Source organism: Pipistrellus hanaki (assembly GCF_964339955.1).
Source record: "Pipistrellus hanaki genome assembly, chromosome: 3".
Taxonomy (NCBI): Eukaryota; Metazoa; Chordata; class Mammalia; order Chiroptera; family Vespertilionidae; genus Pipistrellus; species Pipistrellus hanaki.
Window position 1 is genome coordinate 55,478,233 of NC_140505.1, and position 23,998 is coordinate 55,502,230.

The following is a 23,998-nucleotide window of genomic DNA, read 5'->3' on the forward strand; positions in this document are numbered from 1 at the left end:
ATTAGTGTTTTGGGTTTCTTTGGATAAGGTCCCAGAATTGGAATCACTTGGTCATAAGGCAATTTCATTCTGAATTTTTTTGAGGAACCCCCACACTGTTGATTTATTTTAAATGAGTAAATATGATAGGGACAATGGAATTAGGTATAAACACTCCAAATCAGGTACATTCTTGGAGAAATTTCCTTGAGGAAGGTTGCTAAAATGAATGCTCAAAAGGAATTTCTTGACACGTTTGAGTTTTGCTTCTTATTTTCAACGCACGCACACAAATATAAGAAACAGGTTCTCTACTACATTGCCCTTTAATATCATTCCAATTTTATATAATCATTTTATTGTTCAACTAGCATTCACCCATCACATACTGTGTGCAAAACAGTGTGAGGAAAAGGTAAGCTAAATAAATGGCTATGGGGCAGCTTTTGTTCTCATGGGGTTACCTGGGACAGGGGAGCCAATAATGTATAATGAAAGCAGAAAGCTGTTAAGTACCTTAAGAATAAGTGAGGGAAATACCATCTGGTGGGAAATATTTAAATAGGTGTGAAAAATTGAGAATCAGAAAAAATGATGAAAAACCGGAGGATCAGTGGTTGAGGCACTTTTTCCATTATACCAAAATAAGCTCTAAGAAGGGAAAGATGATTGCTTTTAATGAGGGAATGGGATATATATATATATATATATATATATATATATATATTGACATGTTTGTGAGTATCATGAAGACATTTTGGGAAAATTCCATAGGGGGAACTTGAGGAGGACCATCAAGTAAAGGTATTCGAGGGGGCATGGCAAGGTGTCCACATGGGCTGGAAGGGGAAGTATGAAGCATGTGACCCTAAGTGGAGCCCTTAAAACCATGGCATGGTATTAAAACTAGTTTGTGCCACTTTAGGTTTTTTATAATTAAGCTTTTGCTGTAGGAGAGGTGGAATAAATGTGAGAGAGGAGGGCCTGGAGAAGTGGGGCGGGGATGCGGTGGTAGATTCAGGAGACTTCAATGAAAGTACTATGCAGAATGTTGGAAAAACGACACATCTGTGGATATGATGAAGATAGTTAAGCTAGAAGGACCAAAACTGTATTGATGGCAACAAAACAAAGTCATGAAAGGTCATTTCCCCCTAATTTCCAGATAGCACCTAATTCAAATAAAAAAGTTGTTTGCCAGGTAATCATGTAACATCACCAGATGTTTGCATTTGTAGTGTGGCTTTTACATGCCTTTCTCATACTTAAACAGGAAAATCCCCTCTTGCTGCACACTATTGCCAAAACATGACATGTGGGGAAAAAAATAGACAATAAATAAAAGTAATAGTACATATTCACTTCCGGCCCTAGAAAAATCAGGATTATGTACTTTAATTTATTTAAAGTTCTGGGAATCGCTTTTATTTTCACTTCTAGTCAGTTCTAATCTTTCAACACAGCTTTTATTTCTGAAAATGGACTCCATTTCCCCCCATCCTTGCCCAGAATTATATTGGTGTTAAATCATCCATGCAGTTTTTAACATCACTAATCCAAAGGCTTAAGAACTTTACAAGTACAGATACTGAAGAGAGTCTACGTTAGAGAGACCAGGGTTTGGTTTAGATTCTTCTACCACTGACACTATTTTTTTTTTTTTTAAAAAGAGTATGATCACTGACTGGTAAAGTATACAAAGACCTGACAAAAAAGTTTCTTGGATCGGTAACATTTACTATTTTATTAACACTTAAAATGGCTAGTTGTAAAGTTTTGTTATATCATCGACATTGAATTAAGACATATTATTTGCTTTGGAGGTGCTTGTATATGATCTTTTCTGGACAATCTGTTAGGTAAAAGAAGTCCAATAAATATACCATTGATAAGAAACTCAGAATAACAGCCTCTTTGCTAATTCAAACTTTTTGTATTTGTAATAATAATGACTAAGTAAATGAAATATAAAAAATTAGGGAAGTGGACTACCTTTAACCGAAAGTCAATTTTATTTTAAATAGAATGCAAATATCAGATATAATTGGACTCAGCTACTTTCAACACGGATATTTTATGATTCTGTAATTTCAACATATTCTTTTAGGTGGACAGATTTATAAATTTTTGGTAAAATAATTTTGCCATTTCCTGATTTACATTTTCTGATTTTTCACATGCCTCCACACACATGCAAATAGAGGAATAAGAATCAAACATAAGGATATGCACAAGTTTTTGCTAGGGTATGTGTACTTTTTCCTACCTTTTCTTCTTGTGGTCACACCTTAGTTTGTTTAAAACTAAGTTCTACACAGATAGAACTGAATTGGAAAAGTATGCCTTTATACAGGCACACACATCCCTACATAATTTCCTCCAGTACACTAACTTCCAATATACAGATACTTCTTTATTCTTTCATTGGTTTTGCTCTTCCATCCCCAGCCCCAGTGGACACAATGAAGTGATTCTCACTTTTAAATATGCATTTCTTTCTCTTGTTCTTTATATTGGGGAGTTGCCTTAATTGACATTTGTAATATATTTTTTAAATCTGCAAGTACTTTTCTTCCCCTAATACTGATGTATTTCCTTTTTCTAACCACATTATTCAGATTCTAGGTATTAACTTTGACCTGTCCCTCTGGAATAGATTCTTGTACTTTATTTTCTATATTTCATCATTCTATTTACCTACCCAGTACTGTTGCCACAGACAGAGAGTGCAATTTGGAAGGTTTTTCAACGTGCAGAAGGCATATCTACAGTTTATATTTATGGCCCTAAGGTGTTTGGCTTAGTGAACAGAGCTTGGGCCTGAGGACTGAAGGGTCCTAGTTCCATTCTGGTCAAGGGCATGTACCTTGGTTGCTGATACATCTCCAGTAGGGGATGTATAGGAGGCAGCTGATGGATGTTTTTCTCTCTCTTGGATGTTTCTAATTCTTCATCCCTCTCCTTTCCTCTCTGTAAAAAGTCAAAAAAGAATATACTTAGGGTCAGTCCACCACTCAGCTCCCTCTCTGAGAAGGAGCTGCCACGATGACATTTCTTCCAGAGTCCTTCCACTCTTACAGCTAAACTCACTTCCATCGCTCTCTGCTTCTCCCTGCCCCACCTAGAGGGAAGCATTACAGTGTTTCTAGTGGAGGCAAGTGTTTCGTTTAAATATTGTGCATTTGTTGATATTCTACCGTTTTGAAACTTGTCTTTTCACGTCGTTTCTATCCCGATGTAATGGAGCTTAAAGGACTGTTTACTGGTGCCCAGGATCAGCCCAGAGGGTGGGGTCCAGAGCTGTTTGCCCTGAACAGAGACCCATGCCCCAAGGCCCCCCCCCCCTCCCCCCCAGCCTACAGGTTCAATTTGCCTGCCCAGGTCTTCATTCCTTGACTGCCCCCACGTTTTCAGAGGTGGGTTTGCATCGCCTTTCTACTGCCACTGCTTTCCTCCTCCAAGGATCCTTTGCCTAAGGAGTGGTCCACAGTTTTCAACACTCTCACACTTATTTGTTCTTCCAAACCCTAGGATCGGGTCAGAGACACCTTCCCTCTCTACTGTTTTATTTGAAAGACGCAGGCCCACCAATTCCTCCCGGCAGGGCTGGAAGTGGGCTGTGCAATCACACCCTGCAGGCGGGACCACCTTTCTCCCGGTCCCCATGTGCAGGTGGTGGCGGGAGGCAGAGGACGCACCAAGCTGGCCACTGCTTTTGTCTTCACCGTTAACGCACTTGGCGCCTTTCCGAGTAGAAGTATTTGGAAAATGCCACGCAAAATGTAAAAAAACAAAAACAAAAAACAAAAACAAAAAACAAGAAAAACCCCCAAAACTAGGCGAGGCTTTTCCTGGCTAGAATTCGGTTCTTTGCTCTCATTTCCTGTTCCTCGGCTTCTCCCTTGTTTCTCTGCTTATCCCAGGGCAGGTCACACACTGCCAATCTTCCTACCTCCGCCTAAACTTTCCCTGAGCGGCCTTCCCACCCACGGGCGGCTCCCCACGCGGGGCGGACCCAGGGGGACTGTGCACGGTGCCCTGCCTGCCCCGGGATCCTCAGCACGCTCCCCCAGGTTTGCAGGAAAAGTGGCTCACGCAACCCCAATCGATGACCGCCCGAGTCCAGCCCATTCCCCGCATCCCGCCCCCTGCTTCCGCCCAGTCTCCTCCCCAGCGGCCCCCGCCCCCTCCCGTCCCCCCCCCCCCCCCCGCGCGGAGCTGACCCCGCGCCCTCGGGGCCGCGCCGCCGCCTCCTCCGTCTGCCACGGAGCCCGCGGGTCCGTCCCCTGGGCACCGAGGAGGGAGGGCGAAGGCGATAAGGACTCGGGTCCGGGCAGTCCAGAGCTCGGGGCTCCCTTCAGGGACACAGGGCTAGACTCCCTTGTGGTGCCCCCCAACCCCAGCGCGCCCCCGGCCTGGGCGGGGGTCTGCAGCTCCAGCTCCCCTCCTCTTTCTCCCGCAAGTTCTCCCGCTTCCCTAGCTTTCCTACACAAGTAGCGCGGGCAGGCGGGCGCCTCTCCTCCGGGGGCCCCCAGCGGAGCCAGCGTCCCGGGCTCGCCCCCTTCCATCCCTCTCCAAGGTGAAGGGCGGGGAGGGAGGGCGCCCCCGCCTCGCCCGCAACGTGGGCAGCTCCGGGACCCAAACAATGATCCCCCCGCGTTACACGTCCAGCGCCCCGCCCGCCGCACCCTCCCGCGGGGAGGGCGCCGTCCGGCCCCGCACCCCCTGCCTGGCCTCACGGTGGCCCCGGGTGGGGGGGGGGGTAGGGGGGCGGTCCCCGCGAGCCCGGTGCCGCCAGCCCCGCAGCCCCCGGGCCACCCGGCCGGCCCCGCCCGCACCTTCCCAAGTTCGCCGGCGGGTGCGCAGCCGCCCCTCCTCTGCCCCCCACCCTCCAGGGGGCGCGGGAAGGGGGCCCTGGCGGGCTCCGGGCCGTATTTGTCCCCGAATTCTCTTGCCCGTGCTGCCATGCACGCTCGGACACAAAAGAGGGGACTTTCTCGCGGCTCGGGCGGCGAGTTGAGGTCCCGGGGTTCCGCCCCCCGCGAGGCCCCGCGGGGCGCCGGGGCGCGGTGGCCATGCCCTGTGTGCGGGTTATTTTGGGCGCCGCGGCTGCAAGGTGGTGCAGGTGACAGGGGAGCGGGGGGCGGGGGAGGGCGGGGCGGGGTGGGGCGAGGGTGGAGACGCCGCGGACCCACCCCCAGCCCGGCGGCCCGGGCGGCGGCGGCGCGAGGGCCGGGCAGTGGGTGTTGCCTTCTACCTCTGCGAACGGGGAGGGGTTAGCTTCCCACAGGGGATTTCAACCATCACACTCAGAGCCCGCCTCCTAATCCTCGGGCGGAGCGGCTCGGGGGGGCCCCCATTTCATGGCCATAAAGCGACTTAGCGCCCGCTGAGCGCGCCCCTCCCCGCCGCCGCCGCCCCCGCCCCCGGCCCCACCCCGGGGCTCGCCCGCAGCGGCGGGGCTTTGTTTCTGGGGGAGGAAGGACCCGGAGCTCTTTTGTTTGGGGGGTTTGGTGTTTTCACCCCCGCCACCCCCCACCCAGCCTCACCCCGCCCCGCCCCGCCCCGCCCCGCCCCACCCCCAGCACCTCTCCGGTTTCCTGAGCTGCGGGCTGCGAGGGAGGAGCGCGGCGTCCTGCACCCCCTGGGCAGGGCCCCGGGGTAATCCGATGCGGGCCTGGCCCGGCTCCCCGCGCTCAGACCCGGGCTCGCGGCTCCTCCGCCGCCTCCACCCGCCACCGGCCCACCCTCCACGGAGCGCATCATGTGATCCGGGTAAGTCATTTGCAAGTACAACAGTTTCCCTGGGTTGCCCCCCATTCATTTCCTGGGAACTGCAGAGGGAGCCGCCGAGAGAGAGGCTCTGCCCGCGCGTGTGCGGGGAGTGTGTGCGCGCGTGAGTGTGAGCGAGGAGGGTGCGCGTGTGAGTGCGCGCGCGCGTGTGAGAGAGAGAAAGGGAGAGAGGGGGACCCTGTGTGAGGGCAAGAAAACAATTTCTCCTGCTCCGCAGCTTCTGCTCAGGTCTGTGCTGATTCCGTTTCTTATCAAAATAAACAACCCCCTCCTCTCTCCCCCCCCCCTTTTTTTTTCTTTTTGCCATCCCAAATCAGACCGTGTTCTCTTAACATGTTTTATTTTCCTTCTGTCATCCGCTCAAGTTGAATCATTTGGGTCGCTCTGTGCTCTGAAAGGGGGGGAAAGTGTTGGGAACAAGCGGGAGGGGGGCCCAGGGAGGGCGATGCTGTGACATTCGTGCAGAAGAAAGAAGGAGCCCCCACCCCAAGACAGACGTTTCTTTCTTTCTTTTCTTTCTTTTTTAAAAAGAACTTACCAAGTGACATGAATTGAGCAAATGTTTTTCTCTATCCCTAGTGGAATTGTTGGTTGCTGTGTTTGCCTGACAGTTGCCCAAGATGAGCAATAAAACACCAGGGCAGAATTGGGGGTGTGGGGTGTGTGTGTGTGTGTGTGTGTGTGTGTGTGTGTGTGCTGGTGGAACTAGTTTGCCCCCAGGAGTGGAGCGAGTTCGGGGACCGGGCTGTGTGTGCTGTGGGTGTGCGCTGGAGAGGGCGCGGAGGGGAAGGGGTTAAGGCGGGGATGACACTGCTGGCATGAAGAGTGGTCCTGGTGCTACATTCATTATTGTCTCTGGTCGTAATGATGTGTAACTGTCACTGGCTACAGTGCCTCCTCCGTGCAAGTGGCCAGGGGCTGCCCCGTGGCTGTTATTTTCAATTATGGGGGTGGGAGGGTGAGGGGGGGGGGACTGGGCCGAGTTGACAAGGGGCAACTTTGCACGTCCACCCCGGCCTGCAAGCCTGCCTGGCCTGCCCAGGAGCCACTTCTTGCCTTAGAAGCTCTCTCTGAGGACTCGGACTTGACCTCCGCGACTTGAGTTGGTGTTCTTCTTGTGAGATGCTCCCCTACCGGGAGGATCAATCCTGCTTTTGTTGGGGTAGAGAGCTGCCTATGAGAACTTTGGAAACTTTTATCTTTGGGGAAAAGGGTGGGGTGCACTCAACAGTTCTGTTTCGGAGTGGATTTGAGGCGGATGCTTGGAAAAAGTACCAATTCCTTTGTTACATGCCCCGCAAGCCTCCCAGCCCCCTTCAGCCTGCTGCTTTCCCAGTTTTTGCATACTTTAGTAGTAATAGCCTTAATTCCGTTGATACAAGCTGACTGTTGTTGAGTTAAAAGAGTATTAGTACAACGGAATGTGTAATCTGGATAAACAGTTTGTGTGGTTAATATTGTCAGCGCTCTAATTTAAACTGTGCAGATGGTTTAAGAACGGCTCTATATGGATTGTTTTAAGCAATTCCGCCGGCTAATAGAATTCTCCTGGAGCACTCAGATATTTTATTTTAAATCAGCTTTAGAACCCTCTCTCAGTTTCCCTGTCACACCGGGGAGAGATGAGCAGCTCTATTTACATTTAGTGCATGTGCATCGAGTGGCTTCACAGACATCTGCCAATCAAACACACGTCATTCTGCAAATCCACCTCGCCGCCTCCAGGCCCTTTTCTTACTGGAGGATAGAGTTGTGTAGATGAGTAAATGCTTTAAAATAAATTTGGTGGCTTTTTACAAGGCTGCAGCTTGTGATGCGGGAAAGAGTGGTCACTTGGAAGAGTGGGTGTATACCACCTTCTAAGAAATACTCTTTGGAACTGGCATTTAATCAAAAACAGTGCCCCCATCCCACCCCCCACCCCCACTCCCACCCTCCAATAAACCTGGTTGTGCTATTTGCAGACCTCATTCAAATGTGTTTTTGTTTTTTTTTTTTTGCATTTCAAAAAACCACATAGGAATTGGTTATGATAAAAGGGTGTACTTTTAGGCTAGAAAATGTTTAACTGTAGAAGCTTAGTAGAAATAGGATATTGAAGGACAAACATTTCAATTGCATAAGGCATTTTTTATCGCTGCAGCCGGCTCTATCTGAAGACTACCCAGAGTATATTAAGCTGCTCTGAGTTGGAGAGCAATTTGAGGGTACCAGAATTGGCAGACGTTTGTAATGTATTTAGGAAAGAGGTTTATGATTCTACTTTCTAATTCCTAACTATTATGAATTATACCTAAGCTGGTACAATACAATTTGGAATAGTTTCACATAAAATTTTCATAATTTATGAAGTAACACTGTGTAGCCAACATAGCTGTGTCTGGTAAACAAAACATTCTTGAGAGGTTTCTGTTTATTTGTGAAGTGCTACAGTGATTTATTAATACATATTTAAAGGACACTACGGTCAGCTAAACTTTATTTTGGAATGCTTTGTATGGCAATTTATTGAATGAAAATTGTTGTGGTAATGAGCCCTTAATATATATATATATATTTTTAATCTACAAAGTTCCTTTTCAGCAACTGAATGTCATTTGGGAGAAACTGGTCTTGGTGTAGCATTTGAGACCTTGACCTTAGCAACTCTTGGCTGGTGGTTGTTTACTACAGCTGCAGCCTGTGTGTGTGTACAGACAAGGAAGGGACTGAGCCCTGGTGTGCTCACTCTCCCTGGCCCAGGGAGAAGCAGAGAAGGATGCTGCATGGTCATTCCCAAGAGCACGAATCAGCCATATAATAATAGCGATAGTGTTCTGGCCATTTAAAGATTTATGGTTTCCTCAGGGATTATTTCCCCACCTCTTATGAAAAGCAAACATGGACTTTAATAGACTCAGAGTGAGTTTTAGATGTCATATCTTGAAGCAGGCTATTAGCTTAATGAAGTATTTGGTCTTAAATATAGTGGTTTTGATTGTTGTTGTTGTTGTTTGTTTTTAATCTGTGTAAAGACACATAAGTGTGTTTCTAAGCTTAGGCCTCTAAGCCTGTACTGAGGGCATTTTGAACTCAAGCCAGTGTTGGTTAAGCTAGTATTGAGTAACCTTATCAGTGGAGTGATATTGTTAAATAGTGAATATGTAAAGGTCCTGGACATTTTCACAGTTGTACAAAAGGGTAAGTGTGGAGTTTCATATTTCTGCAAATTAACATTAGAATAATCACATTAAAATGGGGTGTCAGTTTGTTTTCTTTATATTGTGCAGGAAACATTCGTAGTGTCACATCCTTAAATCTAGATGTAGTTGATTTGTGAATTAATACAAAGTAGTTTATTCTACAAAACTAGAAATGCTACAAACTCATTTGAAAAGTTAAATTTTTTTTTTTTTAGATAAGTTTCTCCACTCATGCTTCCATGTTGATTGATGAAGAAGAGCTAAAAAAAAAAAAAAAAAATTAAAAAAAAAAATCCCCAAACGGTTTCATTTAGAATGAATACCACGGTCAACTTTTTCTTTTAGAAAACAACTTTCATTTTCGTTAATAAATCCTAAAATACGTTTCAGGAGTTTACCTCTGTCATTTTACATTTTGAAAATATTATGTGACTGCAGAGTGGAAATATCTATATCTTGCCTAATGTTGGTTTATTTTCCATTTTAAAATCCATATTTATTTGGTTTTCAGTCTACAAGTTATGCCCTGTTTTCCGTCTTAAGCGTGTACAAAATGTAAGGGTAAAAATATTAAGAATTAAATTATTGGCAACATCCTGTAACCACTGCCTGAACTCATCCACCACAATCGCCCCTCCCAAAATCAAAATGCATGTAAACAGATGGGCCTTGCCCTGGGCCCAGAAGGTCAGCAGCCTTAGGCCCTCGGAGCCCTGCTCGCTGGTTTCTAGATCCCAGGCCTGCCCAGAGGACTGTGTGACTTCAGCTGGCCAGAATTCACTCTCAGGGCCGGACCAGCCACACCCCATCTGATGTCAGCGTTTCAGTTCTGTGGTGGAGAACACATGCTGTGGATTAAATGGTTACTTTCCCTGTATATTCTCAGTAATTATGTTACAAAAGGATTTTTCGGTTTTGGGTGTTTATTGTCATAAAAGTGGCTACTTGAGTAGTCATATTGCTTCATAAAAATTTGTTTTGGTCTGGCAGTGGATTATAGGCTATACACCCAAAGAATTGTGCCCTCCTATGGCTTTTCTCCTTCCCACTTTAACCCCCCTCGCTTAAAGTTGCACTTTTATTTTGTTGCTAATTCTATGGCATATATTTTTAAATATTTGTCAGTATAATGATTGGACTGGTCCAAACAATATTGCTATGCAGGTACAGATGGAAGCCATTGCTTCTTGCTGAGTTGCTGCAGGGAAGGAGAGAAGGGGAAATGAGAGAGCTTTGGGCTAGTTTTCCTGCCCCAGCAGAGGCTACAGAAGCTGCCACACCCAGGAATTGTGTTCCAAGTGCTATAGTCACCGTGCTTACAAGTATACAGCAGTCCCCCGTTATTTGTGAGGGATATGTTTTAAGACCCCAGTGGATGCCTGAAACTGTGGATTGTTTGGAGCACCTTGTATATTTTTTTCTCCTATCCATATGTATCTTTTCACTTAAAGGAAACACTTCATGGCTTCTCTTTGACATGTCCGAATTACTCTCATCAGCAAAGGGTAGTGGGTTCGATTGCCTGTCACAGGCAGATATCTGCACTGCAGGATCCATCCCTGGGCCTGGTCAGGGTTCATGGAGGAAGCAACCAATCAATGTGTCTCACATCAATGTTTCTCTCTCCCTTTTTCCTTCTTCTCTCTCTCTCTCTCTCTCTCTCTCTCTCTCTCTCTCTCTCTCTCTCTCTCTCTTTCTCTCTCTCTTTCTCTCCACCCTTCTGTCTCCCCTTCCTTCCTTTCTAAAATAAATGGAAAAAATATCCTCAAGTGATGCTTAACAACAACAATAAGGGTTACTTGAACCCAACTTGAACCCGGGCATTTTGATACCACAACAGTCGATCTGGTAACCCAGCTGGCTACTAAATGACTAAGGGTAGGGAGTATATACAGGGTGGACATGTCACATCCTGGGCAGGACTAAGTTGGATGTCTGGAGATTTCATCACGCTATTCAGAACAGCATATGATTTAAAACATTAATTGTTTATTTCTGGAATGGTCCATGTAATATTTTTTTGACCAAAGGTACTGAAACCTTGGAAAGCAAAACTGTAGATAAGAGGGGACTTTTCACAATAATACATATGTTCACCATTTTGCATATGCAGATATATATGTGTATATATAATATTAACTCATGTTTTTATATTCTTTACCTATATTTGTACATATCCTCCAAACCATATACATTAGGACCAAGAATTACAGTTAAAAAGCCCCCCACTTATATAAAAAGGGGGAAAATACACAAAGTTTGTTTTTTTTAAATATGTTTTTACTGATTTCAGAGAGGAAGGGGGAGAGAGAGAGAGGGACAGAACACCAATCATTGATAGGCTGCCTCCTGCACAGCCCCCACTAGGGATTGAGCCAGCAACCCTGGCAGGTGCCTTGTCTGGGAATCAAACTGTGACCTACTAGGTCAACACTCAACCCACTGGGCCACACCAGCTGGACCAAAGTTTGTTTTTTCAAATTCTATGTTTAGTAATACTATTCTTGCCCTTTTAAAAAAATATATTGACAAGCAAACTCATTACAAAATATGGAAAACAATACTGCCACCCCAAAAACAAACTAATACCTAACAGCAACCAAGATGGGTTATTGTAAAAATGAAGCAGACAACTGTAAAGAAAACCTTCAGTCATTTAATTACTAGGTATTTGCTAATATTATACACACTGAAATCAGGACTGGTTTAAGTGGCAGAAATACCATTTTGAGCCAGGACTTTCTTGCTTACTAACTCTAAATGACCTTGGTTAAATTTCTCAGCCTGAGTTTGTGAAATGGGAAGAAACATGTGTAGTTTATAGGGCTGTGGTAAGGGTGAAGTAAGATAATGTGGGTAAAAATTACTCTGCAAAACTATGAAGGACTGATGTGGCAACTGATTTGACAGGAAAACTAGTCTCTCCCTACTCCTTACCTCCTGCCCTAAAAGCCTTGAACTTTCCAGCCTCAGAAAGGGAGCATATAAATTACACTTATGGAGCAGGAATTTCCGAGTGTGGGTAGAAAATTTCTGGCAGTCAAAGGTCATGAATTCCATTCCTGTCTAACCAGAGATTTGCTCCATGACCTTGAGAAAGTCACTCTTAGGAAGTTTCTATGTAGCTGGTATAAAAGTTGCCATTAACATTATATCAAGTAGGTGAAGTATCTGAGTTTTTAAAAAAAAACAAAAAAAATATGCAAATACAGTTTCCATAATCAGTTACAGAAAATTGAAACTAAAAATCAACAATGATTATTTAGAAATTGTAAACCTCTGGGCTTCTTCTTTAATGAGTCAACTGAAACTTCTATCAACAGGTAATTAAAAGTGCCCTTAATTTTTAAAATAGAATCATTAAATTTGTGCTGTTGTACTATAATTTAGAAGAGTTTATTGATCTGCAAATCCCTAGGTAAGCCAAGATTCTGTTGATTAAGCTATGTCTGATTTATGGCTTAGGTCCCTTATTTAGACTCAAACATTGTTGCAATACAAACATATGCACAATAAAGGAAGGCAGATGATAGAGATTGCAAATGTGTTATTTGAAATTTATTGAACACAATTTATTTGTATGCACAATTCTCTGCCATGTGAATTTCTGAAATTTCTCAAAAATTTGAGAAAATTAAGAACAGTATTAATTTACATAATTTCTTCCTACCTACATTTTCTCCAGTTAAGAAACAAAAATTTGCCTAACTCCTGCTCATGCTATAACAATCACTGTTAAACATCACGTTTTGTGTGACTGTTATTTACCATCTCTTGCTTTAAGAATATGCTGGGCTCCAGTCTTTATTCTTTGGCACCATAGCAAAATTTTGGTGTAATTGGTTCTTGATTTGCCTTTTCCCCTCCCAATAATAGGTCCCAGGAGAGCAGGAAATGAATCTTCTTCATTGTTACTTTACTGGCTTCTAACACAGTGCCTAATATAGTGACTGATTATATAGTGCTAAAATACTTATTGAAAGATCAAATTGAGGAATGCAGTCCATATGATAATCCTTTCAGTAGCTCAGTGCCAATATCATGGTCATTTCTTACCTAAGCCTTTTTAGCTCTAGTGAAATATATTCAACTCTATTAGCCATTCCATAATTCACTTCATTTTTTTTCTGAAAATTATTTTCTTGCAAAATGAAACCTTGTAGTATTGCTGGATTTGAAACCTCTAACCATTTGTTACCTGAGTGAGCAAATTAATTCTCCAAGCATTGTTTACTGATTAGTTAATATAAAATAAAAACAAGAATAAATAATGCCAACATTGCAAAAAAATTTTTTTGAGGATTCGATTTGTGGTTGTGTTTGGAAAGCATCTAGTACATAGAGCCTTGTACACACTTGGTGCTTGATGATAATAGTCTACTCCAGTATATTGATGCTTCTTTTAAAAGCAGCCATTTAGAATGAATAGTAGTAGCAAAATAAAATAGCTACTCTTCAGTGAACAGCTACTATAATGCAGAAGTTAGGCGCTGTGCTTTTCATGTGTTAGTTTATTTATATGTACTTTTAGTAAACAGGTATGACTGGTTCACTTTTAAATATTGTATGTTGAGACCCTTAAAGTACCGTTGACACATTGAATTTTGACTTATGGACATCATTTCATGAATGCCTTTTTTTTTTTTTTTTTTTTTTTTAGCTATTATGTGGCAGTGTTTGCCAACTGACATCCTTCTCAACCCCCCTTGCAATTTTGCCATATTTGAAAAACTATTTGAAAATGTTACTTTTTGCCTTTCATTAACAAACTGAATAGAAAAAGGGAAAATGAAAGTGCTGCTGTTAGTTATGAGAAACAGGGTTTATTATCTTGAAACACAATTGAGACAAAGAAATCATTAGGTGTGTTGAATAGTGAATCTTTACTGAAAATGCTTAATGGAGTTAAGCTGATAAATTCTGAATAATATATTACAAAACATACAAAGTATTGGTATTATATATCTGTTTTTAATGATAGTATTTAATAGATTGTGTGTAATTACAGATTTTATAAGTTTTCTTTTGTTTCTGGCATAATTTAGTTTTAAACAGGTTTCAGGAGTGCACTGTACATATAAAGAGATTACCTTTTGTATTAAAGAATACCTATTGAGTATGCATGATATATTTTGGTTTCTATTCTATAGATGTGGAAACTGATTTTCACCAAAGTAATAGCATCATGGTCAATAGCCAGTTAGGCTTAAAGCAGAGATTCAAACACTGATAAGCCTTTGAACTTCCCTTGTGTTACTCTTCCCTCCATCAGTCAATAGACTTTCCAGAGTTAGTCTTGTTATAGAGTACAGCAAAAAAAGTGAGAGTATTATACAAATAAATACTGTGTTTAGAGGTTTTCTAGTAGATGTAGTGTGTCACTATAATCTATAATAAAATTATGCATTAAGCTGTAGGTTATATTGACATACTACAATACATTTACTAGAATGCATTGACTAGAATGTTTACTTCCATATAGAAGCCAGTTCTTTTGCTAATTTATGTACTAAAACAAATCATGAGACCCAAACCAAAACCTTTTAGAAGACTGCTGCTACAGAACCACAGTGGTAATCGTAAACCAGTAAATTCTGGCCAATATGCATTTTGCTATTTGATAAAGCTACTAAAGTCAGATGCATAATAAATGTAATAAAACATCTATAATAATAAAAGAATAATATGCTAATTAGACTGGATGATCTGTAGGACTTAGCAGGGGGTGTGAGGAAAGCCCGTGTCCCGGGTTCCTGCTGGTGACCAGAGGGAAACCTGGCTCCCAGGAGCGAGAGTGCAGGCAGCTGGGGGGAAGAAAGGCTTACTTTTGCTCCAATTTCATGCATCGGGCCTCTAGTCTATTTAGAAATGCCAACATGTCCATTTGACCTATACTTATTTAGCTTTTACCATGTATCTGGAATCATATACAAAAATGGGTAGGACATCATCATTAATGTGCTGATAATCAGGTAAGGGGAGGCAAGACTTAAATAGAAAATTATAATACAAAGTAATTTGTGATAAATGGGCCAAATGCTGTAAGTTCCTTTAAGCTAAATGCATGGGGGAAAATTGCTTCTATCTGAGAGACCAAAGGTTTCAGGGATTGGCAAAAATTCTTTATGGAGATAGTTTATTTTTTATAGAAAAGCAAAGCAGACCTGCAAGTGGAAGAAACAAATGAAAAAAATATTTGGCAACTGCGGTGATTTCACAGCTCCTTTTTTCTTATCTTCTAGAGGTGATGACCTATGGTGTTTTGGTTAAATTCTGTCATTTGCCATATCACAAAAAACTTTCTTTTCCAAAAATAAATCCAGAGATATACTTGGACAGTAGGGCATGCAGTGCTATAATCAATTTAAGGGAAGTTTATTTGGGCAAAACAAACAATAATAATGATTGATTAATAAAGTTTTAAAGATATCCTTTATGTAATATTTATTATCTAATGATTTTTTTCATATTGCTAAAGAGATTTGACGTATGATATGTTATTTAGAAATGATGTGAATTTTAGCCTTGATAAAAATGTTTGAATGTAGGAATATATATATATATATATATATATATATATATATATATAATTTTTTTTTTTCAGAAGACCAATAGAAGAAAAAATTTGAAAACCAGTCAGTTTTACAGGTCAGAGTCAAATGTAATTTATCAGAGGTGTTACTTGAAGAGATATTTACAAAGAAATTGTACATTAAATTGGTTAGATATTTAAAGAGTGAAATCCTCTGCAATGTGTATTAGCTTTTCTACTTTAGATATAAATACAGGACACTTAAGCAAACAAAAAGTATTTTGTTTTGAGATTGTATAGCAAGAAATAAAATCTTAATGCCTCTATAAAGAGCATTGATGGAATTATTGCACACTGAGCTGTTTATTAGGGCTATACCAAGGCTAAAGGTTGAAGCAGTTGTGTTTTCTTTATAAACTTGAGGCCCGGTGCATGGATTTGTGCACTGGTGGTGTCCCTAGGCTTGACCTGTGCCCGCTGGCAATCTGGGACCCCTTGGGGGATGTTGGATAGCCTTTTTCCACCCAATCCCTACAGGCCTGATTCAGACAGGAGGGGGCCCGATCCTGTGTGTTAAGGGTTTGTCCTATGGTGGTTAGTGCATGTCATAGCTACCAGTGGACTGGTCATCCTGTTTTTCGGTCATTTGATTGCTTAGCCTTTTATACTAGTATCCCTATGGATGAAGATTTGTGCAGGAATGGGCCTTGCTTTCCTTAGCTGCCAGCGCAGCCTTTTCTGCTCTGGCCCCTCCTTCCCATGCTGCCTAGAGGCCTGAATTGTTCGGGTGGTCCAGAATGACTGTGTTGTTGCCATGGCGATAACGCAAGTGCCCTGCCCCACCCGGCTGCTCTGCATATGCAAATTAGCTGCCATTTTGTTGGATTAATTTACATACTCACTCCTGATTGGCTGGTGGGCATCACAAAAGTACAGTCAATTTGCATATTTCTCTTAGTGAAGATATAGATGGATAGCTTAGAATACTAGAGAAGTATGGGCTAGTAAAACATTGCTTTACTGTGTGGTGGTTTACAGAGTACTTTTAGTTTCATCTTGACAATTTTATAAGGTAGTTTAGACATGTTACCATTTTATTGACGAGGTGTAGGTAACATAACTAGAATGTGGCTGAGTCAGAACTAGGACCTTGATTTCTAGTAATTTTTTCATTTCATTCCAATGCTCTCTTCCTTTCACTTAGTCTTAAGCCAAATCTTTGAAAGTCCACATTGCACAAAAGAGGTACCACCATCTAGAATCTAGCTCCTATGAGATAGTCGTTGATTATTATTGGATTAATTTTTATCTCCTTCCAAAATTCACTTTAAAAGGACATTAAAAACGACAACAACAACACAAAGAAGCCATATATAAATCAGCCCAGAAATATCCACCTAATCGATCCTAGAAGGGCTGTGCAATAGAGGCATCCAGAATTCTTTGATGAAAATTAGGGGAATGGTTCACCTTTTACTATGTATCAAGGCTTATGCTGAGAATAAAGAGTGAAATTCAAAGGTAAATGAAACATGGTTAAGTTATAGGCAGATCAGGAAAAAAGCAGCATAGCTAAGCCCAAAGGCAGGGCCAAACTGCCATATTCTGGATTAGTTTATTTTCTTCATTTAGATCCTTAATGTAACTAAAAATAATTCCCTAGATACTTTTAGATTTATGTTTTAGTTTCTTTTAAGTACTTTTACTCTTACAAGAAAAGTTTTTTCCATGTAAGCATATGAATTTTTTTTTAATAGCTTAAATTACTTGAGAAGTGTATGGGCTAGTAAAAAATTGCTTAAGTGTGTGGTAGTTTACAAATTGCTTTGAGTGTGCGGTGGTTTACAAGCTATGTTATTTCACAGTCTTTCAAAAATGTATATCTCACATTTATTGTACTTAGAATGTGTAGGATACGTTTTAAAGGCGTTAATCTCTTTTAATGTTTACAACCCACTCAAAGCTAGGCATGTATGATATTTATTTTGTATTTTAATTTTTTGAAGATCGAATTGGCTTAATTGAACGATTTATGAATGGGGCAGCATCCCATCTAGCAACTACAGGGGCACTTACACTTATGGTATTTAAATGTGAATTTATTATTACTCTTATTCCTTAGTTTTTTGAATGGACACAATTTACAATCTGTAGGAAATAAGCTTTGTTTTGTACTAATTTACTTATTGGGCAGAATTCGCAAATACACTCTGATAAAAGAAGTATTACATGTGTGGAGACTTTAAACTTTATTTTTTAGGGAATTTTTTTTCTTGGCTCCCCTTCTTCCTTTAGCCCATAATATCAGTCTATCTCCCTATAACCCATGACATCAGAGCTACTTTTTGTCCTTTTATATTTTTATCTATATCATAAGTATTATTAACACACATTCATACAAGGTTTTTTGGTCACTGCTTACAAAAATTGAATTATTTTTTAGAAACTATTTTCAACTTAGTTTTTTCATTCAATACTGCCTAAGGGAAATCTTTCGACCCAGCTACTAGAACTCTAACCCATTAAAAAACAAAACAAAACTGTTGCATAATATCCCAACGTATGGTTATTTCATAGTCTATTTAACCATTAATTAATCGATGGGTAATACTTTTTTCTCCAGTTTTTGCCACTAAAACCAAAATTGTAATAAGCATATTTATATCTATGCTCTGAAAACCTGTGGAATAGATTCTCAGAGTGGAATTACCATTTCAAAATGATGCCACATTTCTTTGAAAAATAAAAAATGTGATAGCAGTTTATGTTTTTACCAGCAGTGAAGGCGATAACCCTTTCCCTAAAATTTCTTCATCAATAGTTGACACTTTCTCTTGGCTCATGGGGTTGATGCTCAACCTGCCAAGCCTTACTTGGTCTTGGTATATTCTTATATAGCTGTATTTGATTTTCTTATACTTTGTTAAGAATGTTAAAAAGAGCCAAAACCGGTTTGGCTCAGCGGTAGAGTGTTGGTCTGCGGACTGAAAGGTCCCAGGTTCGATTCCGGTAAAGGGCATGTACCTTGGTTGCGGGCACATCCCTGGTAGGGGGTGTGCAAGAGGCAGCTGGTGGATGTTTCTCTCTCATCGACGTTTCTAGCTCTCTATCTCTCTCCCTTCCTCTCTGTAAGAAAAATCAATAAAATAAAATAAAATAAAGAATGTTAAAAAGAATCTATGGTCACCCTAGCCAGTTGCTCAGTGGTTAGAATGTCGGCCCTTGGACCTCAGGGTCCCACATTTCATTCCCAGTCAAGGGCACATACTTCATTGCAGGTTCAGTACCCACCTGCAACCAATTGATGGATGTGTCTCTAGCACATGTTTCTCTCTCTCTCTCTCTCTCTCCCTCTCCCCCTTCCTCCCTCCCTCCCTCCCTTTTTCTCCCCTGCTCCCACTTACCTTCCTCTCTTTCTCAAAATCAATGGAAAACATATCCTCACTCCTGGGGTGAGGATTAAAAAAAAAAAAAAATCTCTGCTCATGAAGGATAACAAAATGTAATTTTTATCCTTTTAATGTTTATCTGATTTTGCTTTCAGGGTATTTCAGGCCTTCTAAAACAATTTTTGAAGTGTTAGATCCTCTTCTGTACACAAAGTACTTCTTTTTATGGAGTACTTTGTATAGAATTGATATTATTTCTTGCTTGGAAGTATAAAAGAATTCACCAGAGAATATATCTGTGTTTAGAGTCTTTTTTTTTTTTTTTTGTGTGTGTGTGTGTGTGTGTGTGTGTGTGTGAAGGTTTTAAACTATAAATTTAATTTATTTAATGCACATAGGACTATTCAGGTTATATATTCATTTTTGAGTGAATCTTCTAAGTTTGTGTTTTTGAAGAAATTGGCTTTTTCATCAAGGTTATAGAATTTATTGGCATAAAGTTCTAGTTTCCCTATTCTTTTAACATTTGTAAGATCTGCATTGAAAATTTCTGATATGGTGGCTTGTAACTTTTCTGTGTTTGTTTTGATCACTCTGACTAAAGGCTGTTTTGGTTGATTTTTAAAAGAATCAGCTTTTGTTTCATTAATTTATTTTCTCTAGTATTTTACTTTTCCTCCCTAATTCACTGATTTCTGATCTTTATTATTACCTTCCCTCTGCTTGTAACAGTTTTAATTTGTTTTTCTCCTAGTTTCTTAAGATGGAAGCTTAGAATATTGATATAATAGCTTTCTTTTCTTATGTAAGGATGTAATTCTTATATAAAGTTTACTTTGAGCACTGCTCTTATAAATTTTCACTCAATTAAAAACATTTTCTACTTTTTATTGTGATTTCTTCTTTGACTTTGGATTATTTAAAATTATGTTCTTTAGTGTTCAGAAACCTGAGGATCTTGAATATCTTTTTGATATTGTTTTCCAATTCAATTCCATGATTTTCCAAGGATGTATGATTTTGATTTTTGAAAAATTTTCTCAGATTAGTGTTATCATTCAGAATATGGTCTATATTAGTGAATGTTACATGTACAACTGAATATAGTGTATTCTTTCATTGGTGGGTGGAGCATTCTATAAATGACAATTTGGTCTATATTCTGCAAGTATCAGTTAAACAGGTTAGTTAATAATGTTCTTCATATGGGTACATGGAACAGACTGACATCTGCCAGAGGGCAGGTGGGAGGGATTCTGGATGAAAGAAGGTGAAGGGATTAGTCAGAGTACTTACACCAGTATACATAGCCCGTGGACACAGACAACAATGTGGTGATGGCCAGAGAGAAAGGAGGATGGGGCTTGGATGGAGGGAGGCAAAAGGGGGAGGAATAGAACATCTGTAATAGTATCAACAGTTAAAAAAATAATAATGTTCTACAAGCCATCTATATTGTTAATTGATTTTTTTGGTTTTCTTATTCTCAGAATTAGGGAAATGAGGGTTTAAATATTTAAAATCAATTGTGAATTAGTCTAATTCTCTTTTCAGTTCTACCAAGTTTTTATTTTTAAAATTTTTTAAATTACTTTATTAATTAAGGTATCACATATTTGTCCTCATCCCCCTCCCACCCCCATTTCCATCCCAAACCCCTCTCCACACATGCTCCCACCCATTTTGAAGTTCTGTTATTATGGACATACTAATTTAGGATTATTATGTTTCCCTGATGAACTGACACCTTTTTCTTTTTTTTTTTAAATATATTTTATTGATATTTTACAGAGAGGAAGGGAGAGAGATAGAGAGCTAGAAACGTCGATGAGAGAGAAACATCGACCAGCTGCCTCTTGCACACCCCCTACCGGGGATGTTCCTGCAACCAAGGTATATGCCCTTGACCAGAATCGAACCCGGGACTTTTCAGTCCGCAGACCGACGCTTTACCACTGAGCCAAACCGGTTTCAGCAACTGACTCCTTTTTCATTATATAACATCCTTCTTTTTCCCCTAAAAGACAACATATAATTGGGTGTTACTTTTGCAATCCAGTCTTATTTTCCCCAACTTTTATATAGAACTAGAGGCTCGGTGAACAAAATTCATGCATGGGGGAGGAGGGGCCCCTCAGTCCACCCTTCACCCTCTCCAATCCCGGACACTTGAAAAATGTCCGACTGCCAGTTTGATATAAAATTACCCCCTAAACCAGTAGTTGGATATCCCTCTCACAATCCAGGACCTAACTGGCTCCTAACTGCCCCACCTGCCAGCCTGGTTGCCCCTAACTGCCCCCCACCCCCTGCTGGCCTGGTCACCCCATGCAGCCTGCTGTTCAGTCATTTTTTCATCCCTCACTAACCCCCTCCATGGCCTGGTTGCTCCACACAGCCTGCTGTTTGGTTGTTTGGTCGTCCTTCACTAACTCCCCTACTGGCCCTGTCGCCCCATGTAGCCTACTGTTTGGCTATTATTGTGAGGGTGTCTTGACCAATTTGCATATTACCCTTTCATTAGTATATATGATTTGATCATGTACATTAAACATTTTTATATGATTTACTGTCTACTAACTTGCTTTTTGATTTCTATTTGACTTACATGTTTCTTGCCCATATTTTCCTGTTTCTTATGCTCTTTGGTGCTCAATTATTTTTCAGTATTCAATGATATCTCTACTGTTGGCTTATTCATTACACCTCTTTGTTTTATATTTTTAGTGGTTACTCTAGGGTTTACAATATACATCATTAACTTTTCATAGTCTATCTTCAAACAATACTAAACTACTTTATGATGTCAGAATCTTACAATAGTGCAGTGCTTTTTTTCTCTTCCATTGTTTATGCTATTTGCCATGTATTTCCTAATTACTATTTTTGCTTTAAAGAGACAATTACCTTTACGAGGGATTACAAATCATAAAATGTCTTTTTTTTTTTTTTTTGGATTTACTGATTTTTTTTCTAGTTCTAGGGTTTTCTTTCTTTGTTCTAATTTTCTACCTAGTACCATATTACTTTTGCCTAAAGAAAATTCTTTTATATTTTCTGCTGGCAGTGTCTTTTCTCAGCTCTTGCCTATCTGCTAACATCTATTTGCTTTTGTTTCTGAAGTGTTTTGGCTGAATTTTGAATTCTAGATTGACAGTTTCCATCCCATTTAAAGATGTTGCATTATTATTGTTTAGCTTACATAGTTTCTGAAGAGATGTCTTTTGGCATTCTGATCTTTTTCCCTCCATGTTATGTTTCTCTCTTTCTCTGGCTGCTTTCAGATTTTTTATTTTTTTTTTTAACTTTGGTTTTCAGCAATTTGGCTGTGATATGCATAAGTGTGTGATTTGTAATTACATTGCTTGGGATTCTCTAAGCTTCAATAGACCTATAGTCTATTGTTCTTCCTAATTTTTCATAAGTTTACAACCATTATCTTTTAAAATTTCTTCTGCCCCCTTTTTCTCTTTCTTCTCCTTCTCGACTACATTAGTATATTAGTCTGCTTGATATTGTCCCATAGATCCTGGAAGCTAGGCAAATGCCCACATCCCACCTTCAGTTTTCAGTTTGGACAATTTCTATTGATCTAGCCTCAAGTTGCTAATTCTCCATACTGTGTTCAGTGTTTTGTAAGCTCAATGAAATAATTCATCTTTGATATAAAATCACCTCTGTAACCATTTTCACATCACTTCCCATATTACTCTTTGCTGAATTTCTGTTGATGAATGTTATCTGTTTTTTTTCTTTAGATTCTTTTAAATTTTAATCACAATTATTTTAAAGTCTCCATTTGATACTTCCAACATTTCTGTCATCTCAGGGTCTAATTATGTTGATGGCTTTATCCTTTGACAATAGGTAACTTTTTGTTTTGTTTTTGTGGCTTGTAATTTTTTATCAACTGGATGCCATTATATATAAACCATCATTAGAGATGAGATAAGTAATTATTATGTAAGAAATGGACATGCCTCTTAGTCTGCATGTTGTTAGTGTCCATGAAGGATTGGCGGTGGGTCAATTTGGTCAGTAGATGTGCTGAGTTATTGATTTCTTGTTGCTATTGACTTGACAATTCACTTGAGACTTCAAATTGTCTCAGGAAGGCATTGCTTTTACCTTGTGACTTCTACAAGATGGGGAGTGCTATAGAGTTTTTCTTCTCAATGTTCCTTTTATACCCTCAATTTTCAGCCAGCCTTCAACTCCAGTGACACAAGGGGCCTCTTTCTGTGTTATTGTCTCTATTCCAATCTGGGTGGAGTTGCAGATGAGGAGTGGGTGAGGCTTTTGTTCCCCTACCTACACCTGCAGTCTTAGGCAGGCCTGGTGTACTTAAGCCTGATATGGGACTTCATCAGGATGCCGGTCCCTTCTTATTTTAGCTAGACCTCCGCCTCTTACCAGTGGCAGGCTTTGGTTCCAGGGAGTTTCCTTCCCCCCCCATTAGTATGGACAACCTCTTTTTTATGTCACTATGGAAATCTGGGCCTAAGTGACTTTTCCTGCCTTCCTACAGGAGCAGGTGAGTTTTTCCTAGTGTTTTGTGCAGGTTCAGATGTGTGTGATTCCTATTGCTCACCCAGCAGCTGCTATTATTTAGACCTGGGAAATAGCTTAGACAGAGGACTTCCCTCCCTCCCTCCCAAAAGCAGATATCATTTTGTTTCCTCTACCAGCAATCTGTCTTTGCCTGGATGGGGCATGAGTATTACTGTCCCTGTCCCTGCGGCAGACAGCTTTTGCTTCATTTGATAGTGGAGTCTGGGATGTCAGCTGATTACTACCTGTATGTCAGCACTTCCAAGGGCGGCTTTCTTAGGCTTCCTGTTCCTGTTGTTGTTGTTCTTTTTCTTCTTCTTTTTTAATTTTCAAATTTATAGTCTTTATCTTAGCACTTAGAGGAGGCTTGTGCAAAAGCAGAAGAGTAGGTGAGTGGCTGTGGAGTGTCCTTGTGTCTCCTGGGATACTAAGTGACTTTGCCAGCCCACATTCAGCTTGTAAGAATTTGTTAAAATTTTAGGTTTTTTTTTTTTTTTTTTATCTGCTTAAAGTTTAAAAAAATTTCATTGCAGTAAAAACCACCTAACAAAAATCGACTATCTTATCATTAA

General features: G+C 40.7%; 1 protein-coding gene across 6 annotated transcripts in view; it reads left to right on the plus strand.

Moving 5' to 3' along the window:
- The first annotated feature begins 4,885 nt into the window (after positions 1 to 4,885).
- KLF12 (KLF transcription factor 12) overlaps positions 4,886 to 23,998 on the plus strand; it is a 417,106-nt gene continuing 397,993 nt past the window's right edge. For 3 of the 6 annotated variants that reach the window (XM_084876488.1, XM_084876489.1, XM_084876490.1), the window contains exon 1: positions 5,172 to 5,754. The gene's annotated coding sequence lies outside the window, so the exon portion shown is untranslated. Of the gene's footprint in view, positions 5,105 to 5,171; positions 5,755 to 5,826; positions 6,001 to 23,998 lie in introns of those variants that run through there. The other 3 variants (XM_084876487.1, XM_084876491.1, XM_084876486.1) reach the window with 2 other exon arrangements.